Source organism: Amphibalanus amphitrite, unplaced genomic scaffold (genome assembly GCF_019059575.1).
Source record: "Amphibalanus amphitrite isolate SeventyFive unplaced genomic scaffold, NRLGWU_Aamphi_draft 000678F_arrow, whole genome shotgun sequence".
In the NCBI taxonomy this organism is placed as follows: Eukaryota; Metazoa; Arthropoda; class Thecostraca; order Balanomorpha; family Balanidae; genus Amphibalanus; species Amphibalanus amphitrite.
The window spans coordinates 271,919-286,712 of record NW_024882172.1 but is presented as its reverse complement, the minus strand read 5'-3'; the positions used below and the strand labels follow the sequence as shown (position 1 = coordinate 286,712).

At 50.5% G+C, this 14,794-nt stretch overlaps 1 protein-coding gene across 1 annotated transcript in view; it reads right to left on the bottom strand.

Moving 5' to 3' along the window:
- Positions 1 to 14,794, bottom strand: part of LOC122364459 (DE-cadherin-like) — a 132,426-nt gene that overhangs the window by 92,213 nt on the left and 25,419 nt on the right. The window lies entirely within an intron of this gene.

Here is a 14,794-nt window from a genome sequence, read left to right as displayed (position 1 = left end):
GTGAAAAAGAAGGGCATTTATTGCCTTTGTTGCAAGCCACAGGGTGATTGCGCCACTCCGACAGGTCACGCTAGAAGAGCGTCGGATGGTTGCCGATATAATCCTCCAAGCCTCTGTGGATATAAAGTAGCTCTACTTCGTCTTGTTGGCATCAAAGTACCTTTGATTTCACGGTATCATCAAAGTGCGAATCCCAGCAACGGTTTTGATCTTGCTTGTGAAGCGGGATATCAGCCTAAACCGTCCGTACTAACTCGGTAATTACAGATATATCTCAAACCACAGAGGCCAGCGGTCAATCCACCTACGAAGTCCAAATCCACCAACAGAGCATTGGTACCACAGCAATGCCGTAGTCCGGGTTCGCTTGTGTTATTGACACAGTCGAAAGCTCGGGTTAGTGGATCAGCCAGTGAGCAACGATTGAGAGCTGCTCAAAGCTAAGTCCGAGCCGAGTCGACAAGATTTAGCCGGCCACTCGCCGCCGTCCACCGTCAATCATTCGTCGTTCATCTTCCACTCCAGAGCCTGCAGCAACTGCAGTTCACCATCCACTGTCTATGATCTGCTCATTGCCCACTATTCATTGAGCAACGTCTGCCGTCCACCACCCGCCCTTTGCTATCTAACGTCCACTTTTCCCCAACCGACCGTCTGCCGTCCACCATCCACCGCCCACCATCAACCGTCCATCGCCAACTGTCCACCGTCCGCCGCCCACTGTCCACCGTCCCCAATCTTCCTTCCACAGTCCACCTCAGGCCAGCAAGGTGGACGGCGAGGCGGGGTCGGCGACACCCGATGTCCATTGTGCCGCTTTTTGCTCGGTGGCGCGGTCAGGCCCGAACCATCGTCCCGGCACGACACCTTTTTACCCCTCCCAGCAGACGACAATCGCAGCAAGTGCCAACTGTGCCCCGGACGACCGACGCGACAAAAAGACCCTAATGAACCCTAATGCGTCGTAATTGAAACCAAAGGGGACGCTAGCCATTGCGGTATGCTGTAAATCGCGCGGCTTTCGCGGCTCAAAGGAGCCAATCTGGGTTGGACACGGTCTCTCCTAGCTCGGTTCAGGACACGGGCTCTGGACGCGGTCTCTCTGGGGGCGGCTGCTGAGGCTGTCTGGGTCGTGTGAAGGGCGGGCACCCTGGGGCGACCGCAGCTGGACACTGGGGAGAGGGGAGGAGAGGAGGAGAGAGGAGAGGAGGATCACCGTCAGCTGTGGACACAAAGGCCGTTCCAATTCAGGGCCATGAGAGCCTCTCAGCACTCAACAGATTTCGTCAATAGGGACAGGCCGAGATGGCAGAATAATAGACCGATGATAATAATAGGATATCGGTGGTAATAGGATCGAATTCAGTGGAGCTAATCTTGGCAGCTGGGCTGACCCAATGTAAAACATGTTGGTGGCCTGAAACTGAGCGGGAGTGGGACAGTGAGAGCGATGGTGTGTTCTTGCGTTATTAATCACAAAAATAAAGACGCACAGATATGAAACAAAACACAATAGCGAAGCAAGATAGTTGAAGGATGAAAGAAAGGCAATTAAAAATGATGAATCATCATTCCGATAAAGAGGAGACACGTTCAGAACCATCCATCTTCTCATTCAACGGTGATAAGATTTGAATTATGAGTGTTGTATATTGTCGATAAATCTGTTTAATTTAGCCTAGACTAGAGTAACACAGTCCATGGCCATATATGGCTATCCATTGTCCGCATGTGTTAATTTTAGCCAAAGAACCAATCGTGTGAAACAATACTGCGCTAGAAAATTAATATCGCCCATGCCTGAAGTTCGAAAATACCACACGGAGCGAATTTATCTACGGAATTATAATTGAAGCACTCCCGTCACTGGCACTCCTGGCATCTGACCGGAGAATTCGGAACGAATCGCGTCTCATCCTATCCCTCAGCCAGCCCAGCTCGGAATAGTTTCGCAATCTTTATCGACCGACTTGCGTGCCAACGGTTCTCTGGAGGAATATTTTCGATTGTTCGAGGGCGGTGCACGGTGCAGGTGCACAACAGACCGGTGTGATACCAATCGCCACATACGTATCTCACCCACTGCAGACACGAAGGAGAAACACTGCAGGTCCGGACGGGGGACTAGGGGAGCGGACAATATCCGGCATGGATAAAAACTGTAATAGGATGATTCAGCACACTGGTTTGGAAAGAATAATTGTAGCAGATATGTAACGACCATAAAATGAATCGCGAATTTCCGTACGGATGAACCACATTAAATACACAACAACATCAAACGAAGGCGCGCCTAATAACACAGACGGCAATACATCAGAGCAAATTAACAAAGCCGGAACTCATAATGCGTTCTTCTTCCACGCTTCAATGTCTTCCAAAGTAACGCACCGGACAAGGAAGCCCTCCCTCTCCCCGTATGAAGCGCCCTCCCCCACCTCTAGGTCACTGACCCTCCATAGCAGCACGACCCACACCCGGTTCAATGTCACGGTCCGTCCTCAACTCCGCCTCAATAGATGTGGGGATCGAACAGATGCGCGTCTAGTGTGTGGGAGGTGACGGAAGATCTCGTCTCCATTCCAGTCCTCATCGGGGCTCGGAACCGCTCTGAACTGAGTGAGTGATTATGTATTTGAATGGAGTTACCAATAGTTGGAGTGATTGGCGATAAAGCCTTGTAGACGAGATCAATTCACTTCAAGCTTTGGTTACAGGCTAGTTTTGAATTCCTTGCCATGTTGATTATAGTTCAATGTGTTCGATGTGAAGTTCAGAATAACATTGACCATTCAGAGGAGTCAAATATGTCTCAATGGCGTTAAGCTGTCTGTGTACCAATGCCTTTGAGTCGTTTGCACTTGTAACCTGTTGCTTAGAGCTTCTCCGAGCACTTACATAACTACCCGGAGCCCAGTAGAGTTTTCTGCGGCAGTTACGAGCAAAACTCTGCCTTGAGGAACTCGTTAGCGCGAGCCAGGAAACGCTTAGGGGCACGCGGAAGCGGAACGACACTTGTCGCACTTATGCCTGGCCCCATCTGCCGCCTACAGGAGGCAGTTACCCTGCGAGTTCACCTCCCACGTCCAACCGACAACACAAAGAAGATGCTCGAGGAAGAGCGTCTCGCGAATAACGTGGGTCGACCAGCTGATGTCCTAAACAGGAAGCGATTTCACTTCGGCCAAACCCTGCAAGAAATTTTCGGTGTAAAGACACGCCAATGTGGTGGGCCGCGAGAGCACACCACGGTCACGCCCATAATTCTACGGCGCAAGAGAACGCCATTGAGGTTCATAAACCCATACCGGCTGGGCCTATTTCATCCTCGACTATGGTGCCTGAAGCAGAATGGATGATAAATCGATAATCCACCATCAGATAGATATACAACACTGATACCCTTCGCGGTGTAATCTTATAATGATGGAGCACCGAGGTAAACTGAGTCAGGGTGTTATGTAGTAAATACTTCAGATAGCAGCCTAAACGAGGTGCTTTTCCACTCAACTGATTGGTTAAGTGCGGTGTTGATAAAGTGATGGTGGGTCAGGTTTTCAATTGATCCAGGGTAATTACTTCCGGAATATTGACTATCGATTACCAAACGGAAAATGTCGCCCTATGAAACAACCTCAACACGATGGTTGAGGCACAGTATTATCGACGAATTTCCTTATGGCTGATGTCATCAAATAGCGGCATAATACCGCTAGAAGCTAGCCCATGAGATTTAATTCGGCAACTGGAACAATTTTTCGGCGTGGAACCTGCGGTCGATGGCGCTATTCTTCTGCACATGGCGGGTGCCAGCAATGCTAGATGTCCATCATTCTACCCATTCCATTCCTCCGTGACAGAGCGCCATTGTTGGATTCTGCCCATTCCAAAGCAGTCCGTGCTATCGCCTAAGGGTGTCGGAAATTCCACAGCTGTGCGCCCGATATGGGATGCCAAAGGAAGGCTTTTTCCTTTCCGGCGAACCCCGTTTCTGGTCCCGCCGCGGAGTGCATCACGCTAAGCGTCACGCCGTTCCGTGCACGACAATCGTGACGCACCACTAGGCGTAACATAGCATGACTGGACCACCAAGGTTCGACTCCGACTCACTACGAGGCCACCAGGGCCGGACCGCGAACCTCCGCCGCCTCGGGGTCACCGCGGGTCATCGCCACTTACCGTGGATCACGCAGAGGTCACGGTGAAGCACCGGCTCCGGGTCACCGTGAATCATCGCGCCGGGGTCACCAAAGGGTCGCCAAGAGGTCAGCGCGGAGGCCAGTGCCAGCTCGCGGTGCCGGGCGCGCGGCGGGAGGCGCAAGATAAACGGCTTAGCCACCTTCAGTTGACCGCGACACTCTCCTGGCTCGCCCCCACGCGGTGTCGCAGCGCGCTCGCGCCGGCGCACACTCAGTCTGCGTGTCACGCACGGTCAATTTCGCGTCACATTAGGATGCGGTATGGAGCGGCGAAGCGTTGCGGGGGTGCACGACCACAAGGCGCAGGCGTCTTGAGCTGTGCAACACCCACCCCGCCGCCCCTGCACCAGCCGCAAAGGACACAGAAGTGTCCCGTCCCGCCCCGCCTAAACGCTGTGCAGTGGGTGTGTAACACACGCTCGCGCCCCCCATTTGGCGAATCTCTGCACTAAGAGCGATCGTGACCGGTCCTTGGAGTCGCCGTCGCAGTGTGCGGGGGACAGACAAACGGTAGCGACTCGGGCGGCCCGGTACGCCGCCCCGACTCCCACTGTGAGTAATGGTTCAGCCGCGGGAGCCGGGCGGTTGGAGCAGTCAGACGGCGCAGAGACCCGAGCCGATCCTTTGAGGATGCGTGACACGCCGGATTGCCGCCGGGTCACTGGAAGGATCGTGCTCCGGCCACCGGGCAGCGCAGCGCACCGGGCCTGCTAATGTGTCTACTCACTCAGTCAATTTGTACGGCAATGAAAGGCACGGCGCCATACAGGCGCGCTGCTAAGCGGACGGACGACGCGCCGTGACTCGGAGAAACGGTCCTTTATCTCCCGAGAAAATGTAAATACGGCGAAGAGGTGGTGACACGGCCGTTGAAAGGCGATTAACATGAACACAGAGGCTCAGAGAAACAGTCATTCAGTCAGTTTCAAAATGGCCGTCCGTTGGGCTTTTCCTGTCACATGGACATAGATCGTGATCATAAACAGCTATTATCGACATAACCATCGACCTTGTCACAACTTGACTGTACGAGGAAACATGACAATGTTATTCGTATGCTCTTTTGGCAGTTCCACTTTCACATGCATCGGAAAAGCGTCACGCTTTCCTGTTGCATTATCAACTTCCGGTCCAGAATTACATTGACATCATCAATGCAACAATCACACAGCAAGCCAGTATCAAAGAGGAAACAGACCGACAGACCTGTCACACCGGCGATTCTATTTGAGCACGTCTCTCGTGTGATGCGGCAACCTTCGTGAGTCACCGGCCGGAGACCACGACAGCGAACAAGAGCATAACACCAACCGGTCAGCCGTAACCACCCGTTACGCCGTGACGCGCGAGGTGTGACGCTTGGAATGCCATTATTTTCAGGATAATATTAAGATAATCAAAGCATTTCTAATTCCGGTAAGCCGTTTGTATCTGTGCCCTGGTAAACTACACGATAGTTTTAGATAAGAAAACTTAGGAAATTCAACATTCAATAAGCGAGGCCGCGAAGTTATGCATCATTGGAACTCGCTGAGACCTACATCGCATAAAAATCCTCAAGAAAAGCAAAAATAAAATTTCAAAAACGCCCCAGAAGCATTTGCAGGGGCAGCAACACTACAGTCTACTTCTTGGATGAAATAAGCATCACCTAATAATTTCGCTCAATTAGAAGACAAGACTTTCAAGGTATCAAAAGAATTAATGGCGCTTGTCGCTACCAAATGTCAACAATTTGACTGGTCACCTCTGAAGGCACTTCAGGATGTTGTTTTTTTTTTCAGTTCACGGCATTGCCGACTCAACGGTTCCGTTCCCCTGAGAGCCAATTCAATTATGCGAGAAACTTTTTTCAATCCAAAGACTATTTTTCTTCTAAGGATATTATGCCAAGTTTGCAGAGAAAGAGTTAAACCAAACCTCATTATCATTATCCAATGATGCGGAAAGCCTGACGCCGAGGCTGGCACGCTGCCAGAAATTCAATGACGTCATAATGTAGCGATAAACAAAACACTCCAGCCAGCGGCACACAGTCGCCTGACGATAACAATCACGCCGAAAACAGCTAACTCGTTCAGCGGCCCAGAACATATTTAAACGTCGGACAAAAGCAGTCGAACATAAAGTAGTGAAGCGTGGAAGCACACAAAAATAAACGCACCATAACATATAAATTCCAGAGAGATTTAATTCAGGCGATGAAATTCAGCAAACGCAGCTGCAATGGAGAGGCAGTCATAGTCAGATCATCAGGTTAGCAGACTCAGAAAGGAGATAAATCTCGAGCAGATCGAGAGAGCATGTCGGCTGTCTGAAGGAGGGCAATTTGTCTTCGATACGAGCCTGATGGGACGATCTATTTTAGACTCTCAGAACAGCCACACGTACCTAAGCTACCAAAAATATTTGAAATCAGGACTAATTCACGGCAGAATAGTTGCAAAAAGCCCATTGAGTACCCATTTGACATTAACATACTTGTAGCTGAACTATTTATATCGAGGTCTGAAGTAAAAACAAATACTAAGACAAATAAAGTTCGTAGATATCATGCATCATAAATCCGCCTTCGCATGTGTAAGCTTCAGTTCAGTGACGCCATTTTAAGCAAACTTTACAAGAAAGTCATTCAGTTAAAGTTATCCCCACTTCAAGACCAATGTTACGAAAGCATGCACCGATCAAAGCCATTCGAGCGTATTCTAAACGAAAGAATGCCGTCGACTCATATCGTAGTGCCCCGCGACCATTACGACAAATGTAACCTAGCAATAAACGCCGCCATCCAATAGCGTAATTCCATTACAAATGGGACACTAATGTCAGCCACATGCTGTTTAAAAAGCTGTAATAACAATAAGACCGTCTCAGTCCAGAACCATTTCAGAAACAATAACCGAGCACAAAGTTCGTGGGCGTTCTAAATAGGCGAACAGCCTGGTTAGAGTATGCTGAACCTTTATGAAAAATCGACCAACAAATCACATTGCACAGTAACCACGAACACAATCAGTAACTGGTCAAGCTGAACGCTGCATTGTTTGAGCAGTGAGCACCCTCAATCCTTATCGTACCCCGCTCTCACCGGTTTCCAAACTATGCTACATAAAATTTGGAAAACCGAAACTTATGGACCAAGTTCGTAACTACATTTCCGTCCAATGAATTACGTTCGACGCTGGGAGAGTTTTGGATGCTTTCTCTGCCATCCAACCCGAAGAAGGTGTGGGTTTACGAGCCTCGCGGCGACGCAGCTCGGCTATTTTTAATTAGCGACCCCGACTTCACTCGATAATGCGTCGGAACGCCACACACGGCTTTAGATAACAGGAGCATACCAGCAGTCCAACGATTCTCGACATGCGGAGCGACAGACGCAACTGTCCTGTGCTTCCCAAGGGTCAGCGACCTCCGCTAGTAGACCAATAGATATTGGTCAGTGACCACTGAGCCGGTCAGTGAACAGTACGGTGGTACTTTACGAGTTATCGTTAGGCATTGGTAGTGACTAATGAATCAGTAAGTGAGCAGGAGGTATTGGTTTTCCAACCAGAGGACAGCGGTTTTACAGCATTTGCAGTACTTTGATACTTAGACTGAATAGGAATTTGCATATTCTTTAGACAAAGTTAATTCTAAATCGCATTTTGAAATGCACTTCTAAAAGAGCCATGTGACTTGGAAAGCACCGCACTGACCATCGCGCTTCTGGGATTACAAACGGCGCACCAGCGACTCTTATCGTAGGGGCCGAAAATTGGTCCCAAATGGCCAATCAAACCACATCGATGGAAATAATAAATCACATCTAATAGTATCATTAAGTTTTGCTATTTGATAACTCGGTTTTCATCCCGCCACGAGATAACTCTAAGCATAAGAAATAATAATCATGCAGCAGGCTAGGCATGCGTGATGCGTGCCGTGAAGATAATGCATGTTCATTGTGCAATATGAATGCTGAATTTTACACGCCCATTTTACGCACTCACCCGAATTATTGATTCGTTCTAACACCATAACGAGCGCCACAAAACTACTACCATAAAGATGATAAAATATGAAAAGTCGAGCGTCCCGTAACAACTTTACTCCGTCACGCACTCGTGGAAAGAGTGCTGTACGATTCTTAATTGACCTTAAAGGGACTATCCCACCTTTACATTAGGTTTGAGTTGAGATAGACAAGTTTGCGGCGAGGTTCAGAAACCGCTATCTATCTTGGTCGCAACCCCCGCAGCCTCGTGGTGTTGAAGAAATTCGTTCCCTTCATTTGAAAATTTTCCCTGTGCAAGTCCCAATCTCTTAACCATTAGCGGCAATCTGATGACGTCATTTGCCTTTTGAACGCCTGTCACGCATTCAAGTGAAATATCACTTGATTTACGAATAGGCCAATCAGAGACACTTTGGTTATTGTATGAGCCGCGTCATATTTGAGAGCAAATAGGTATATTTGCTGCCAAATTCCCCCCACATTGATGTGAAGTAAATCCTTCATTACGTCACAGATCCAATCTAAATGACGTCACGATGAAATGTAAAAGTGGCAATATCCCAAAAAGTATACGATAAAAACGCGTAAAAACTTGCAGGGTTCGTCACAATATCATGGGTAACATTTCCGAATCCTAAATGATACTTTTTTGAAGGTGGGATAGTCCCTTTAAGTGTTTTACTTTATACGCCTCACTAAACAATTACAGCTAACATGATCTTATGATCAATACGGAGCCATCAAATGTTATGAGAATGTTGAACAAATGCTTTATGATAGCATTGACATTTTTTACAATTAATAAGCACGTATCCAAGAGACACTTTTGGATTGGGCATTGTGTATCCAAAATGCTTGTTTTTTCTTGTTTCAGACCCTTGTTTGTTTGTTTGTTTGTTTGTTTGTTTGTGTGTTTGTTGGTTCGTTGATTGGTGTGTTGTTGCTTTTTCACAACACTTACGATTTTTCTCGAGGACCTTGATCCCTCAGGCTGTGATTACAAGACTCTCCGATGACAGCGGCAGTTTTGAGTAGCGCCCGCAGAAACTTACCTGAAACAGGTAAAAACATCGTCAACATTATAATACAGCAAAAATGGCATGTTTAAGTAACAGGAGAAAGTCATGGCAAGCGACAATAAATTGAAAAGCAAAATGACGAAAACATTCAAATAGCAGTACACACCCATGTAAAGAATGCATCGTGTAAAATGTCTGGCATATGTATAAACGAATACTGAGAAACATGTTGCATCTCCCTAAACCACCAGTTTCGGTCAGATTTAGCGTAAAGGAGTGTCATCTGTACACCCCGAGAACAGCGTACCGACACGTTCCTCCTCCCTCCACCCCCCCCCCCCCCCTAATCATCAGCGGCCACTCGGCGTCCGCGGCGGGTCCGGCACGCCACCAATTAGCCCGCTCTCCCCACCAGGGAGCCGACTGAGTGGCTGACGGACAGGGGCCGACTTAAAAACACTGATACAGCCCTAATTAGCCACGCAATAAGGAGCGAACGGGCGGCCGGCAGTGCCGCGGCACGCACAAACAATTCCGATCGCACGCAACGTCCGTCGCCGCCCCCGTCCCAGCCTCTGACTGCTTCCGCCTGTCCTTCCATATTCGTAACTCGGAGGTACTGGTGCCAGTCGTCAACGTTACCCCCACCCTCTTCCCCGCCCCCTCGTCCATGCTGTCGCCCGCGCTGTCGTCTCCACCCTTCGAGCATCCCATTAGCCAATGGCTTATTGGTGTCTCCTCTGTACCGGTATGCGCGCACGCATGGAACCGTGCCGTCCCTGAGCACACACGCCGGAAAAAGGCGACAGGCGGTGAGCGCCAGCCAGCACGGAACGCCACGGAAAGGCACGTGACGTCACGTGACAGCACGTGACAGCACGTGACGGGGCGTGAAGCGGCCGCCGACAGCCGCGCCCGCAAGAACAAATAACAATTACGCGGAAGCCGGTGGCGCTGAGGGGCGGTGTAGAGACGGTGATCACACGGCTGGGACCCGCAGGAGCTCGAAAAAAGGCGAGCGGTGGGGAGTTGGAGCCATTCTTTGATCAATAGGCTACCACCGCCGCGAGGCTTATAGGAAAGCCGGCGCGAGGCTACAGGTCAGTCGCGGCGAGGCTAAGTCAGCCACCGCGTGGCTTATAAGAAAACCGCTGAGAGGCTATGTCAGGGGTGGTTTCCCGGTCGGATGTGCAATGTTCGATGCACAATGCATGATGCATGCACCATGACTGTTGCGGTCTCCGCTGTTTTCCGTTTGGCTGGTGATACGGAAAGGCCAGCCGAGCAAATCCGCACAATAATTTATCACATCATAATGCAGTGAAACCCACTCCTCACTTCTCAAGAGATCTGCACAAGAGTTCATATTCAGCCTTTAGAGAAGATAAATCGAAATATAAGTGATTTACCTAAGCACATTGCACATAAACTTCTCAATGTGAGTCAGAGTCCAACACTTGTGACTCGTCAGAAAGTGCCACTATTCGAACACAACTAGCTTGTAGATGGATACCTAGGTAAAAAATATCTACACCATAATCGAAATTGAAAAGGGAAACGAAACGGACAAAGGTCATAAAAAGCGTCCCTCAAACCCGTGAATCAGGCCCCCTCCGCGCCAGCCGTCGTTCTCGAGAGCGCCAGATGAACCATATCGCCCCAATGCCGACTGCGTGAGGCGCTCCCCCTGGGCGCGGCAGAAACGACGCGGGCGCGGCGAATCGCGTCACGATCGCCGCCGCACCGCGCCGTAAATGGCGCACCGTGTCTAAATGACGCACTGCGGGCGTCACTGCTCGCGCCGGACGGGTGGTAAACTTCCCTCCGAGGGTGACACATTCGGGTGCGGTCGCTGGAGGACAGGGTAAAACGGCTTTGTTGAGTTTTTAGCCAATGAAACTAGGACGCACCGATTTTGAGGGGAGGATTGATAGATGAAAGACTTATTCGCTTCTTCTTCTGTTGCAGCATATCCAACAAGAATTCGAACCAGAACTTGCGGCCGTGCACAAAGAAGGTCCCGCAACCGACTTTGCACCGGGGCTATAATACTCGTATAATCCCTTAGTTGCACCAGTGAGTCAGTGCTCCCCACATACATCCGGAAATGCCTCCCGCCGGTCAGACCAGTCTCAGTGCAGCACCGCACCCCAAGGCAGGTAACCGCCAGCGGTTGCCAGTGGTCTCCACGCAACGATTGCCAGATAACGCTTCCTCCCCACGAACGGTCCCTCTGCCCTGTTTGGGCCCTGGGCTCCTGTGGTATCGCTTGACTTCCGCATCTTTCCCCGGCAGGGTCCACATTTTTTCGGGACAAGCTTACGGCAAGCTTTCTCGCTCTCATCAGCCGGTAATCCGCCATAAAATGAACCTCTCCGGAGAGAAGCTCGAGTGGCGGACGGGGAGGCGCAGCTTCCACCAAACAGGATGGGAGCGCCGCACGAATAGCCGTCAGCGGCAGGCACGCGCTTTGTGGGTACAGACAGTGGGAAAAGAAATGAAAATGAAATCGAATGGATACCCAAAAGTGAGTTTTGGGTAAGACGTTCTACTACAAAATGTTGTAGTAATAACATTACCCCATACGACTCTACTTCTAAATGACTTGGATTATGAATTCACGTCCTCAATTAAGCAATAAACTAGACGATAATGTGACGCGGGAATGCGCGGACAAACCATTTCGGGGCGCGCAACTGAGCACTAAATTTCGCCGCGCCGACACCACTCTTCCGACTACGCCCCGTCACCGGACGCCCGGAGAAGAATTGCAGACATTAGCCGGTTCGGCGAAACTAATTTTACGATAGTCGCGGGCAATTGGGAACGCAACTCAAGGTCTCAGACGACTGTCTTGGAGGCGAAATGTCAAAACAAAAGTTAGTGAGGCTGTGGTAGCGCGTGTATGAGATGCGTGATTCTAACTTAATATTAACTTAATTAGTCACTCGGTCCTCCAGTGTTCGAGCAAACACAACAGTGCAGTGGAAGGACCACTTCTGCTTCGTAACTCCTTACTCTGAGACACGGCCCAACCGCGGTATTCACCCAAGTGCAGTCATTACAGCTTACAAGCAATACAAATGTTACAATTGCTACTGCTAAACATGGCAACTACAGTCAGTTGTTGTTAGTTGTGAATCAAGTACAAGCCAGGCAACATCACTCTTAAGCTGCCTTTACATTATATAAAATTATTGGCAGTATGAAAGCAGGCGATGCCACCATACTTATTATGCAACCCCATTATGCCCAAACAGGGAAACGGAAGATTATTCGCTATCATTGGTGGGGTCGTTGTTCAGTCGGTCACAGCACAAACCGGTCTCAAATGGGGAACACTGTCAAGCCGTTATGATGATGCAACAGGCTTCTGACGAATGGCATAATGGTGGCAAACTGGCAACATCTACAGACTCTGCAGTCTACAGGTTTACGCTACGATCAGTATCGCTGGTTGGCAGCGTTGACGAGCAGTGTCGTGCCACCCATCGCCCATCACACATCATCTCTAACCCATCGCCCATAGCCCATCACCCACCACCCGCTTCTCATCGCCCACCGCCCACCGCCCACCGCCCACCGCCCATCGCCCACCGCCCACCGCCCACCGTTTGTCGCCAGTCACCCGTGCTACTCGCTCATTCTGCCGGTAGCTGAGCAATTAGTGTAATAGCGGCATACCGTTCTGACCGCCCGGGCACGGAAAATATCACAGTCTCAGACTCCGTTTCGACTCTAAACGAGTCCCACAGGGAGAGCGAGGCGGACGGGCGAGCTGGGAGTTTCCCTGGGCAAGAGAGCCTCGGTAACTGTAGCTTTAGCTCTCGGCAGTCTGCACTTGCAGCTTTGCACCGTCAGGAGCCACACCTGGTGCTCCGGCCAGCGTGCCGTACCCCCAGAGGAAAATGGCGCCGCAGTGGAGCACTGGCACAGTTTGCAGACCTGCAGCCAGTGCGACCTTCCCTGTTTTTGGTGCTGAGTCCGCCAGACCCACCTGCCCTCTGAGTGAGCGGCATAGGGGCGAACAAAGCCGCTGGCCTGTGACCTAGTTAGAAGACCAAACAAACACACGGAAACGTGTGTGTTTGAGAGAGCGGCGCTATTCATTGATCTCCAAAGAGTGACTACAGGCAAGCTTTCAATTACCCACTTTCGGTTAGATTCTGGATTTCCAGGAACGCTAGCCGAGCAAGTTGTCAGGTCGTAGCTCTCATGCCACCGGGGATCCCTCGCAGACATGTCAGGACCCGGACGCGCTCATCCCGGCTAGCCGGAACCCGGAGAAACGAGAAGCCACATCTACTGAACCACGACGCTATAACCGACACACGTCGTCCAACGTGAAACAACCCATCAGATTTGACACAATATTATGTCGGTAATGTAAACATTCAGCCACCGTCCGGTCAGGGAGAGCGGTCTGTTTGATATGGACACGGTGAGCGGAGGGCGGCTCTGCAGACGTTCACTCGACACGGCGCCACGTCCAGTGGACACCGTCACGCAGCCGGTCCTTGGACTGATTCAGATCGTCTGCACCGGACGTGCGACTGGCGCCGCGGCCCGTATCTCCGATCTGAGACTGCTGGAGCGGCCTGGACTGGTGGGGCCGCGGCACCACGGCCACCGACGGCCTGTGACGGCCTGTGACTATCGTCGACCCGCCCCCGGCGCCGTCAGAGCGTCCCACGATGCTGTGCAGATAGAGCACGATTCAGTTCGCAGAGGGTGAGAAGGGTTGGGTGGACTGCAGCCTACCAAGTTATAAGGACTGAGAGGGGTTAGGCGTAGTGTAAGCGGCCTAAGGGGCAGCAAAATATGAGCAGAGCACTGCTATTCATGAGTTACCGCAAAAATGTCACTGGCGAAAGCTGTTGATCTGAAAACACTTAGCAACTTCGGGTCGGCAGCTGTGAGCTGACCAACCAAATGCTTTGCTAAACGGCTGCGCGATCAGCACATCAGTGCGAACAATACAGGAAGTGCCTGTGCACTGTGCAGTGTGTATTTACGTGCAATCGCCGACCGCAGCCAAAAACGTCACCATACCGGCAAAGAGAAAATATGTTTAGCATCAGACCAAACGTGCAGTGGTCAGTACCTATACCTATAGAAGCTATTAATTAATGGCTTGACCATGGATGAAAGGTTCTCCTTCATCCATGGCTTGACTATTCGTAATTGAGAATATCTCTGGACTCTGAGCAATAACTAATCCCCAAAACATTCCGCTTCATTAAAGCATGTTTTGCGTGTGACCTCAGATAACGCCAGCATTCAACAAGTGGCAGCCGTCATTTCACTAGCTTCCTTCCCACAAAAAGGCTGCCCTTTCAGCGCATCGTCACACCTGGTTCTTTTTAGTCATTCACCAGGGTTCCAGTACCTTCCCCTCCCCCTCCAGCCGCAGCACGCTGGCCCCAGAACCTGACGGCAATTGAACAATGGCCTTCCACGCCAGTGACATGCCGTCACCTATGACAAACGGCCCGAGGACAAGAGCACACACAGTCCAGTGTTGACTCAGTGCCTCAGACGAGGCTTTTCCACGCAGAGTCTGCCGTCGAGGCGTC